This window comes from Heterodontus francisci, chromosome 34, assembly GCF_036365525.1.
Source record: "Heterodontus francisci isolate sHetFra1 chromosome 34, sHetFra1.hap1, whole genome shotgun sequence".
In the NCBI taxonomy this organism is placed as follows: Eukaryota; Metazoa; Chordata; class Chondrichthyes; order Heterodontiformes; family Heterodontidae; genus Heterodontus; species Heterodontus francisci.
Window position 1 is genome coordinate 38,618,320 of NC_090404.1, and position 11,360 is coordinate 38,629,679.

The 11,360-nt window shown below is 44.5% G+C and overlaps 1 pseudogene; it reads left to right on the forward strand.

Annotated features, from left to right (window-relative positions):
• LOC137348836 (zinc finger protein 420-like) overlaps positions 1-10,009 on the forward strand; it is a 101,440-nt pseudogene extending 91,431 nt beyond the window's left edge.
• The last annotated feature ends 1,351 nt before the right edge of the window (positions 10,010-11,360 follow it).

Genomic DNA, 11,360 nt, shown 5'->3' on the forward strand with positions numbered 1-11,360 from the left:
GGAGGAGATTATAGAGATAGTGAGGCGTGAGGGTATGGAGAGATTTGAAAGCAAGGATGAGGATTTTAAAATTGAGGTGCTATTTAACTGGAGCCTGTGTAGGCCAGTGAGCACAGTGGTGATGGGTGAACAGGACTTGGTTCGAGTAAGGACACAGGCAGCAGAGTTTTGGATGATCTAAAGTTTATGGAGGGTAGAATGTGTGATGCTGACCAGGAATGTGTTAGAATAGTCAATTTGAGAGGTAACAAATACATGAATGTAAGTTTCAGTGGCAGATGAGCTGAGACAGTGGCGAAGTCTGGCGATGTTACTGAGGTGGAAGTAGGCAGTCTGAGTGATGGTGCTGATATGCAGTTGGAAGCGCCTCTTGGGATCAGATATGATACTAATGATCTGGTTTAGCCTGAGACAGTTGCCAGGGAGAAGGATAAAGTTGGTGCCGAGGGAGTGAAGTTCGTGGCAGGAAGTGAAGACTTCCCAATCTTTAATTGGAGGAAATTTCTGTTCATCCAATACTGGATGTCAGACAGTCAGGATGGTGTGTGACTTGGAGGGGAACTTTGAGGTGATGGTGTTCACATACACCTGCTACCCTGGTCCTTCTAGATGATGGAAGTTGAGGGTTTGGGAGGTTATGGTCAAAGTTCTGGTCCAATTGTACATACATAAAATCACCCTCTTCTCCTCCCTCCCTCTCTTTTCTCTCCTCTCCCTCCTTCCTCCTATAGAGGGCAGAGTCTTGTGTAGGTCCAGACTAGTTGGCAGGTTCCCTTCCCTGAAGGACATTAGTGAACCAATTGGGGTTGTCCATCAATCCAGCAGCTTTCATGGTCACTCTTTCCTATTGCCAGTCCCATGAATTACCAGATTCATTCAGCTCCATTTCACAACCTGCCTTTGTGTTTTTGTGGCTTCTCTCAGACATTTTTTCCATTTTCAAGCAATTTCACAGGGTTTTAGAAGAGGAGGATTTGCAGTTGTGAAATGCAAAGCAAACATTTTATCGGGTTCTGAAGGAGTTGCCCAATTTATTGTAACCCAAATATCACTGGATTTTGAACATGGAAGGAAAAAGCACTGATCATAGTGGGGAGAAACTGTACACGTGTTCTGTGTGAGGAAGAGGTTTCAGCCGATCATCGGGCCTGTTGAAACACAAGTGCAGTCACACTGGGAAGAAACCATGTAAATATGGGAACTGTGGAAAGGATTGAATCATCCATTTGAGCAGGAAACCCATCCATGCAGTCACACTCTGGAGAGGCTGTTCACCTGCTCTGAGTGTGGGAAGGGATTCACTCAGTCATCCGACCTGCTGACACACCAGCGAGTTCATACTGGGGAGAGACCTTTGAAATGTCCAGATTGTGGGAATTGCTACAAATGTTCTACTGAACTGATGTCCCATCAACGTGTTCACATTGAGGAGAGACCGTTTAGGTGTTCTTATTAAAGGGCTGGGTTCAAGCAATCATCTGAACTCACTGTACACCAGCGCAGTCACACTGCAGAGAGACTGTTCATCTGCTCTGTGTGTGGGAAAGGATTCATTCCTTCATCCCACCTGCTCAGACACCAGCGAGTTCACAATGGGGAGAGGCCATTCACCTGTTCAGAACACAGTAGGGGATTCACTACTTCATCCCATCTTCTGACACACCAACGAGCTCTCATTCGAGAGAGGGCATTCTCCTGCTCTGAGTGTGGGAAGGGATTCACTCAGTCATCCAACCGGCTGACACACCAGCGAGTTCACACTGGGGAGAGGCCGTTCACCTGCTCAGAGTGCAGGAAGGGATTCACTACTTCATCCAACCGGCTGACACACCAGCGAGTTCACACTGGGGAGAGGCCATTCACCTGCTCAGAGTGTAGGAAGTGATTCACTACTCCATCCCATCTTGTGACAACACCAGCGAGTTCACACTGGGGAGAGGCCAGAGTGTGAGAAGAGATTCACTATTTCATCCAACCTGCTGACACACCAGCGAGTTCACAAGTAACTCAGGGCTGAGAAATGTCCATGAAACAGCAGATTTCCAACATTGGGATTTTGGAAATTCAACAATAGGTTCTCCCTTTCCGACCGTGACCGGCTTTGACAAAAATTAAAGCAATCAGTTCTGATGTTCTTTTTAAAAAGTTGACCAAATACAAAACAGCTCGGTGGTCTTTTTACCTGTTTTTAAGTTGTGTTTATTGTTTGGACTCGGTGGAAAGGAACTTGAAGCAGGATAGTAAGTGGGTGGATGTGCATACTCCTCCACAACTTCTGTGTGTTAGTGTTCTGTAAATTTCCAAAAAGGAGGTGTGTGTATACACAGACCAATTCCCAATGTTTGTTTTTGCCTTGATGGGATATATTAGCAGAGACCACCGGAGAACTGACACAGCTCATTTGACATGGCTTAAAATTAATGATGCAGGATCAGTAGCTGGCAAGTCGCTGGTCTGCAGCAAAAACATTGGTCTGTCAATAGGCATTTGAAACTTGGTTCCATTTACATTTGAACATTTTGAAGACAGAGGTAGATAGATTCTTGATAAGCAAGGAGGTGGAAGGTTATCGGGGGTAGGTGGAAATGTGGAGTAATCAGTTCAGACATGAACTTATTGAATGACAGTGCAGGCTTGAAGGGCTGAGTGGCCGACTCCTGCTCCTAAGTTGCATGTTTAGACACACACTGCTGTGCACATACAAAGTAATTTCTGAAAACACTGCACAAACTGGTTACTGAATGTGAATGTCCTGCAGTGAGCATGAGTTGTCTAAACTTCATATGTCCTGTGCATTGCAGCAACTGAAGTGATCTGGAATTTCCACTTATCGGTTTGCTCAGGTGTATGGCTGAATTCCATTCATTGTTCATCTCCATTTTCACTGTCTACTGCCCCAGTCACACTGTAAACCTGGAGTCTGTGTGAAGCTGTCTTTTACACCATAGTGCTGGAAGATAAGGAGCATAAATCTGGCCATCTTTTTTTAACGTGTGGTTTGACATTGCTTAAGATTATCTGGAAAAGCTGTCGTGCACCTGGTTTTGCTTTCTGCTTCGTTCAGTTGATTATCTCAGCAAAAAGTAAGAAAAAGGACCCCACTTATCGTCAAGTTTCTGGATTGTCAACATCTGTTAAATGTTTAGTTTTTATTAATTTATATACCTACTGATTTTTGCACATCACTTACCAAGGTGCAGAATGTGCAGTCTAGTATGCTTCTAAATGTTGCTTTCCAGTGAGGTTGACACATCTTCACAGAACACTTTTTCCATGAAAAATCTATAAATAGGCAGAAGCAGGACATTGAGAACATGAAGCTCTGTAAAACCCAATTATCAGCTGTCAGGTAAGTCTCATGAAGTTGTATTCTGAGTACAGTGTAATTTTATTCATTACATATGCAAAATTGTACAAAATTACCATGACACAACTAGTTTGCTTCATTAAAAGTGCTAAAATTACATAATTCCTTGTCAGAAAAAAATTCTGACTTTTTGTCATCAGCCACTAATTTTCAGATTTTTTGATCTTTGGCCACTCACCCTTGCATTTCTAACTTGTTTTTGTGAAATACTCTCCTTATTATTGCTCAACTGCTGGATAACTCTGATTACATTTATATGTGCTTTTTTAAATTCATGCATGGAGTGTGGGCGTCGCTGGCTAGGCCAGCATTTATTGCCCATCCCTAATTGCCTTTGAGAAGGTGGTGGTGAGCTGCCTTCTTGAACCGCTGCAGTCTATGTGAGGTAGGTACATCCACAGTGCTGTTAGGAAGGAAGGATTTTGACCCAGCGACAGTGAAGGAATGGCGATATAGTTCCAAGTCAGGATGGTGTGTGACTTGGAGGGGAACTTGCAGGTAGTGGTGTTCCCTTGCATTTGCTGCCTTTGTCCTTCTAGATGGTAGGGGTTGTGGGTTTGGAAGGTGCTGTCTAAGGAGCCTTGGTGTGTTGCTGCAGTGCATCTTGTAGATGGTACACTTTATGCATGTCCATAATGTGTCTACTCAGATTTAACTCAAATGTGATTTGTAACCAATAAGTGATGTTTCGGGCATGAATTGTAGTCTGGTTTCTTGGTGATTTGTCAAGAAAGATTTAATTCATTCACTCAGCAGCTCGAGAGGAACCAGACTGAGGTTTAATGAACATAAGAAATAGGAGCTGGAGGAGGCCATTTGGCCCTTCGTGCTGCTGTGCCACTCACCCAGATCAAACACTGGAATAAAAATCCTCCTCCTGGGGCAATTGGATGAGTCCAGGTCTGATAACAGTGTCTGATTCCTGGTCTGATGCTACTGTAGGTAATGCACAAGTGGTGAACCTATTAGTTCCTGTTAGTAGCATGTTGCATGCCCCTGTCTACCATGTGAGAAACTGGGGTTATATTCTGTGATGGGGTAATTGTATATTTTTAAGACATCAAAATGTTATATGGTATAGTTTCATCTTAAAATACCACAGAAAAAATTAGAAGAGGGCATGTTCTCTTTGAGAACTTTCTTGAGTGGAGACAGTTTTATCACCAGGTGCCCTCACACTGCACAGTGGTAGATAATTGTGGTCTCCTCTACACTGAGGAGGCTAAATACAGACAGTGTGACCGCTTTGTGGAACACCTCCCTTCAGTCCGCAAGCATGGCCCTGTGCTTCCTGTTTCTTCTCATTTTAATTCTCTACCTTGCTCTCAGTCTGACCTATGTACGAACATATGAACACATGATCTAAGAGCAGGAGTTGGCTATTCAGACCTTCGAGCCTGCTCCGCCATAATACAAGATCATGACTGATCTGTTTGTGGATTCAGGTCCACTTTCCTGCCGACCCCCGATATCCTTTGACTCCCTTGTTTGTCAAGACTCTGTCTACCTCTGCCTTAAAAACATTCAATGACCCTACCTCCACCGAGTTCGGGGAAGAGAGTTCCACAGACGCACGACTCTCTGAGATAAATAAATTTCTCATGTCACTCTGTCTTAAATGGGAGAGCCTTCAATTTTAAACTGTTCCCCAGTTTTTGCCTTCCCCAGAAGGGGAAACGTCCTTTCACCATCCACCCTGTCAAGTCCCCTCAGGATCTTATATATTTCAATGAGATCAACTCTCATCCTTCTAAACTCCAATGAATACAGAACCAAACTGTTCACCTTTTCCTCAAAAGATAACCATTTCTCCCAGGAATCAGTCGAATGAACCTTCTCTGAACTGCTTCCAATGCAACTATATCCTTTCAGTAAGAAGACCAACACTGTACAGAATATTCCAGATTTGGTCTCACCAATGCCCTGTACAACTGTAGCAAAACATTTTTTATATTCCATTCCCTTTGTAATAAATTACAGCATTGCATAATGGCTGTATCTGGGGCAAACAAGATGCACTTTCCTTGGTAACGTCTGAGGCTGGCTTGTTCTCCCTCTCTGTATGGCTGTATCCAACAGCAACCAGAATGCACCTTCTCTAACTCCTGAGGCTTGCTTGTTCTTAAAGCAGTACTGATCATTTGCTGCCTTAAGGAGAGACATGTTCCTGTGAAAATGAGGGATAGAAATGGCAAGATTAGGGAACCATGGATGACAGGTGAAATTGTGAGACTAGCTAAGAGGAAAAAGGAAGCATACATAAGGTCTAGGCGGCTGAAGAAAGACGAAGCTTTGAAAGAATATCGGGAATGTAGGACCAATCTGAAATGAGGAATTAAGAGGGCTAAAAGGGGTCATGAAATATCTTTAGCAAACAGGGTTAAGGAAAATCCCAAAGCCTTCTATTCATATATAAGGAGCAAGAGGGTAACTAGAGAAAGGATTGGCCCACTCAAGGACAAAGGAGGAAAGTTATGCGTGGAGTCAGAGAAAATGGGTGAGATTCTAAACGAGTACTTTGCATCGGTATTCACCGAGGAGAGGGACATGACGGATGTTGAGGTTAGGAACAGATGTTTGATTACTCTAGGTCAAGTCAGCATAAGGAGGGAGGAAGTGTTGGGTATTCTAAAAGGCATTAAGGTGGACAAGTCCCTAGGTCCGGATGGGATCTATCCCAGGTTACTGAGGGAAGCGAGAGAGGAAATAGCTGGGGCCTTAACAGATATCTTTGCAGCATCCTTAAACACGGGTGAGGTCCCGGAGGACTGGAGAATTGCTAATGTTGTCCCCTTGTTTAAGAAGGGTAGCAGGGATAATCCAGGTAATTAGAGACCGTTCAGCCTGACGTCAGTGGTAGGGAAGCTGCTGGAGAAGATACTGAGGGATAGGATCTATTCCCATTTGGAAGAAAATGGACTTATCAGTGATAGGCAACATGGTTTTGTGCAGGGAAGGTCATGTCTTACCAACTTAATAGAATTCTTTGAGGAAGTGACAAAGTTGATTGATGAGGGAAGGTCTGTAGATGTCATATACATGGACTTCAGTAAGGCGTTTGATAAGGTTCCCCATGGTAGGCTGATGGAGAAAGTGAAGGCGCATGGGGTCCAAGGTGTACTCGCTAGATGGATAAAGAACTGGCTGGGCAACAGGAGACAGAAAGTAGCAGTGGAAGGGAGTTTCTCAAAATGGAGACGTGTGACCAGTATTGTTCCACAGGGATCTGTGCTGGGACCACTGTTGTTTGTGATATACATAAATGATTTGGAGGAAAGTATAGGTGGTCTGATTAGCAAGTTTGCAGACGACACTAAGAGTGGTGGAGTAGCAGATAGTGAAGGGGACTGTCAGAGAATACAGCAGAATATAGATAGATTGGAGAGTTGGGCAGAGAAATGGCAGATGGAGTTCAATCAGGGCAAATGTGAGGTGATGCATTTTGGAAGATCCAATTCAAGAGTGAACTATACAGTAAATGGAAAAGTCCTGGGGAAAATTGATGTACAGAGAGATTTGGGTGTTCAGGTCCATTGTTCCCTGAAGGTGGCAACGCAGGTCAATAGAGTGGTCAAGAAGCCATACGGCATGCTTTCCTTCATCGGACGGGGTATTGAGTACAAGAGTTGGCAGGTCATGTTACAGTTGTATAGGACTTTGGTTCGGCCACATTTGGAATACTGCGAGCAGTTCTGGTCGCCACATTACCAAAAAGATGTGGATGCTTTGGAGAGGGTGCAGAGGAGGTTCACCAGGATATTGCCTGGTATGGAGGGCGCTAGCTATGAAGAGAGGTTGAGTAGATTAGGATTATTTTCATTAGAAAGACGGAGGTTGAGGGGGGACCTGATTGAGGTGGACAAAATCATGAGAGGTATAGACAGGGTGAATAGCAAGAAGCTTTTTCCCAGAGTGGGGGATTCAATTACTCGGGGACACGAGGTCAAAGTGAAAAGGGAAACGTTTAGGGGGGATATGCGTGGAAAGTTCTTTACGCAGAGGGTGGTGGGTGCCTGGAACGCGTTGCCAGCGGAGGTGGTAGATGCGGGCACGATAGCGTCTTTTAAGATGTATCTGGACAGATACATGAACGAGCAGGAAGTACAGAGATACAGACCCTTAGAAAATAGGTGACATGTGTAGATAGAGAATCTGGATCGGCGCAGGCTTGGAGGGCTGAAGGGCCTGTTCCTGTGCTGTAATTTTCTTTGTTCTTTGTTCTTAAAGACACACTGCACACATCCACCCCCCGCGACCCAAAAAAAAATAAGTAGGATCATAACATCTCCACCCCTGGTGGAATGAAATACCATTCCGATAATGCGTTTCATTACAATGTAAAAAATGAAATTGCAAAAACAAATGATAACACATTTTCGTCCACATTTACAGATATACACTTTTCAAGAATATTGGAACGACAGCAACAAGTTCCACCAGAACATTTTCAGTTTCAATTTTTTCAAAGATTGTCCCAATTAACCCATTTCAAATTTCCAAGCATAGTCTTCCAGCTGTTTTGTGCTTTCCTTCAAAGTGTCCCTATTGTCCATCACTTCAGCCAGGTGCACTGCAGAGCTTGGAGCACTGACCACTACTGGGTTCACTATTCTCTGAGATGTTTCTCGAGTACCCCTTAACCTATGTGGCGTCACGTGACACTGGAAAACCCTGTCCTGGGTAACAGAAGCTGATCTTGTCTTACCCTGGGGTGTCAAAGGAATTTGACAGTATCCCTCCAACACATCTGTCTCTTTAAGACATATGGTGTTGCCCACTCTGTCCATGCAGTCCTTTAAATGAGAATTTGGGTAGGAGTCTGCCTTCTTTACACCGTATAATAAAAGCAAAATACTGCGGATGCTGGAAATCTGAAATAAAAACAAGAAATGCTGGAAGCACTCAGCAGGTCTGGCAGCATCTGTGAAAAAAGAAGCAGACGTTTTGGGTCAGTGACCCTTCTTCAGAACTCGGATGAGACGAAAGATGAAATGAAACTGCGCAGTAGAACAGCTTTGAGATAAGGTGAGGCGGTGCTGCTGGAGAGAGAGGTCCAGTGTGTGCATGTGGCGGCGCATAGCACTGAGTGTGGATCTCAGGATGTGGCGAGAGTAGCAGTGCGAGGAACGTTGTATTTCTCGGAGATACCTGTGATTCTGGGTGGATTCAAAGCATGATGGGTGAAACTGCAGTTGGAATCCACGTGGAATAAGATGGAGCCAGAGACAGTCACTGAGGAAGGAGATGTGGCTGTGAAAACGAGTTTTGGTAGACACCTTATCAAACACCAGGAGGGAAATAGAAAGCAATGAAGGTGAACAAGGTAAAAGAGACAAACGAAAATCCCATCGGAGAGAAGAGCACAACTTCTTCAAGGTAGGCATTCCTGGAAGAGAAGTGGCAGTGAATTAAACAGTAAAATAAAAGCAAAATCCTGCGGATGCTGGAAATCTGAAATAAAAATAGGAAATGCTGGAACCACTCAGCAGGTCTGGCAGCATCTGTGAAAAGAGAAGCAGAGTTAACGTTTCGGGTCAGTGACCCTTCTTTGGAACTTCGGAGAATTTCCTAGGCCTGCCTTTGCCTCATCCTCACAATACATTTCCTTGTCAACAGTCCTGTTTAACTGAAATACCTGTATTGGCTTATCCTCCTCCCTGTGGTAATGTTGTTCGAGCATATTAATGTGACACAACCAGTTCTCCCGGTGATCAGGGGTGTCAATAAAGTAACCTACCTTATCCAATCTTTTGATCAATCTATATGGGCCAGTGAACCGTGCTTTTAATGGTTGTCCCTGTAATGTAACCACTAAACTAATCAAACAACTTCCCTTCCTGGCCCTCGTGCTAACTGACATTGTAAACAGTTTCCTTTCCACAGGTACTTCCCTCTCCCTTTTAAAACTGTCATTATCACCCACCTCCTCAAAACCCCCACCCTCAACCTCTCTGTCCTTGTAAACTACCACCTCATCTTCACCCTCTCATTCCTTTCCAAAGACACTGAATGTCTCTATGCCCCCAATCCGTGTCCACCTTTCCCAGAATTCCACGTTTGAACCTTTCCAATCAGGTTTCCATCACACAGCACTGAAACAGCTCGAATCCATGTCACAAAGGACATTCTCTGTGCATGTGGGGCACCATCGCTCCTCAAACATCTTCACCTCCCAGTCGACCACACCATCCTCCAACGCCTCTCCTCCACTGTTCAGCTGAGTGGGACTGACCTCCCTTGGCGCCATTCAGATCTATCCAATCATAGCCAAACAATCTCCAGCAATGGTTTCTCTTCTCACCCCATTACCTTTGGAGTTTCCCAAGGATCTATCGATGGCCGCCTCTATCCCCCATCTATCTGCTGCCCCTCAGTGACATCATCCAAAGACATGAGATCAGGTTCCACATGTGTGCTGATGTCACATATCTCTACATCACCACCACCTCTCTTGACTCCTCCAGTGTTTCTGTGTTGTCAGCCTGCTTGTCTATTCTAATGCTCTTCTGATTGACCCCCACCCCCACCCTGCATAAACTGCAGCTCATTCAAACTCTGCTGCTGTTTACTCCAAGCATCACAAATTTCCGCTCATCCATCATTACTGAGCTCACTGATCTACAATGGCTCCAGGTCCTCTAATGTCTCCATTTTAAAATTCTCATTGCAAATCTCTTCAAGGCCTCACCCCTCCCTCTATCTGTAATCTCCTCCAGCCGGTCAACCCTCAGAGAACTCTGCATTCCTCCAACTCTGACCTCTTACACACCACTCACTGTCTTTCTGTCCCATTGCCTGTGCCTTCAGTCACCGGCCCGAAGCTCTGGAATTTCGTCCTCACACCTTTCTGCCAGTCCACATCTCTCCTCCTTTAAGACCCTACTAAAAACCTACGTTTTTGACCAAGCTTTTAGTCAGTCATTCTAATTATCCTTCTTTGGCTCAGTGTCAATTTTTGTCTGATTTTCCGTTTATGTTCTGAGATGCACCTTCAGACACTCTCCTACTTTAAAGATACAGTGTAAATGAAAGGCTTTTTAAAATCACATTGTAACAGACTGGGGAATCCAGTATTAAAATAATATTTGGGTATAATGAAGTAAAGTCATAGATCAGCCATGATCTCATTGAATAGCAGAACAGACTCGAGAGGCTAAAAGGCCGATTCCTGTTTCTATGTCCCGAATAGACTTGGACTGAAACACAACTGATGAATGGAAAGTCATGGGAGAACTGGGGAGAAGGCACTGCAACTGGAAACAAGCAGGTGAGCAGAGTTAGAGAGTGGGGGAAGTCTGGGGAGAAAGTACATATAGAACTGGAGCAGGCCATTCAGCCCCTCAAACCCGCTGCACATTTCAGTTAGATCCTGCCTCATCAATTAGTCTCCACTTATCTTGAAGAAATTAATATTTCTTGAAGATATATCCAAATATTAAACTTCAGCCCAGTTACTGGGATAATCAACATCAGCAAAAACAAACCCCAACTATCAGAATGAAAATGGTTCAGTCCTGGATGTGATTAACAGCAGCAATAACAGCAGAATCCAAACCCTGCAGTCACTTGTGAACCTCAGCAGGTTGATTGACTGAACGAATCCCCTCCCACACTCAGAGCAGGTGAACGGTCTCTCCTCAGTGTGAACTCGCTGGTGCTGCATCATGTGATTTTTGCTTTTCAAGCTCTTCTCACAGTCAGAACATTTAAAAGATTCTTATCAGTGTGAAGAGGTTGGTGTGAATTGAGGTTAGATGAGTGAATGAATCCCTTCCCACACATGGAACAGGTGAATGGTCTCTCCTCTGTGTGAACTCGCTGGTGTGACAGCAGGTGGGATGACTGATCGAATCCCTTCCCACACACAGGGCAGGTTAACAGCTTTTCCCCAGTGTGATTGTGTTGATGAGTCGAGTTCAGATGGGTAATTGAATCCCTTCCCACAGTCCCCACATTTTCAAGGTTTCTCCATGGTGCAGATGTCCTTGTGTCT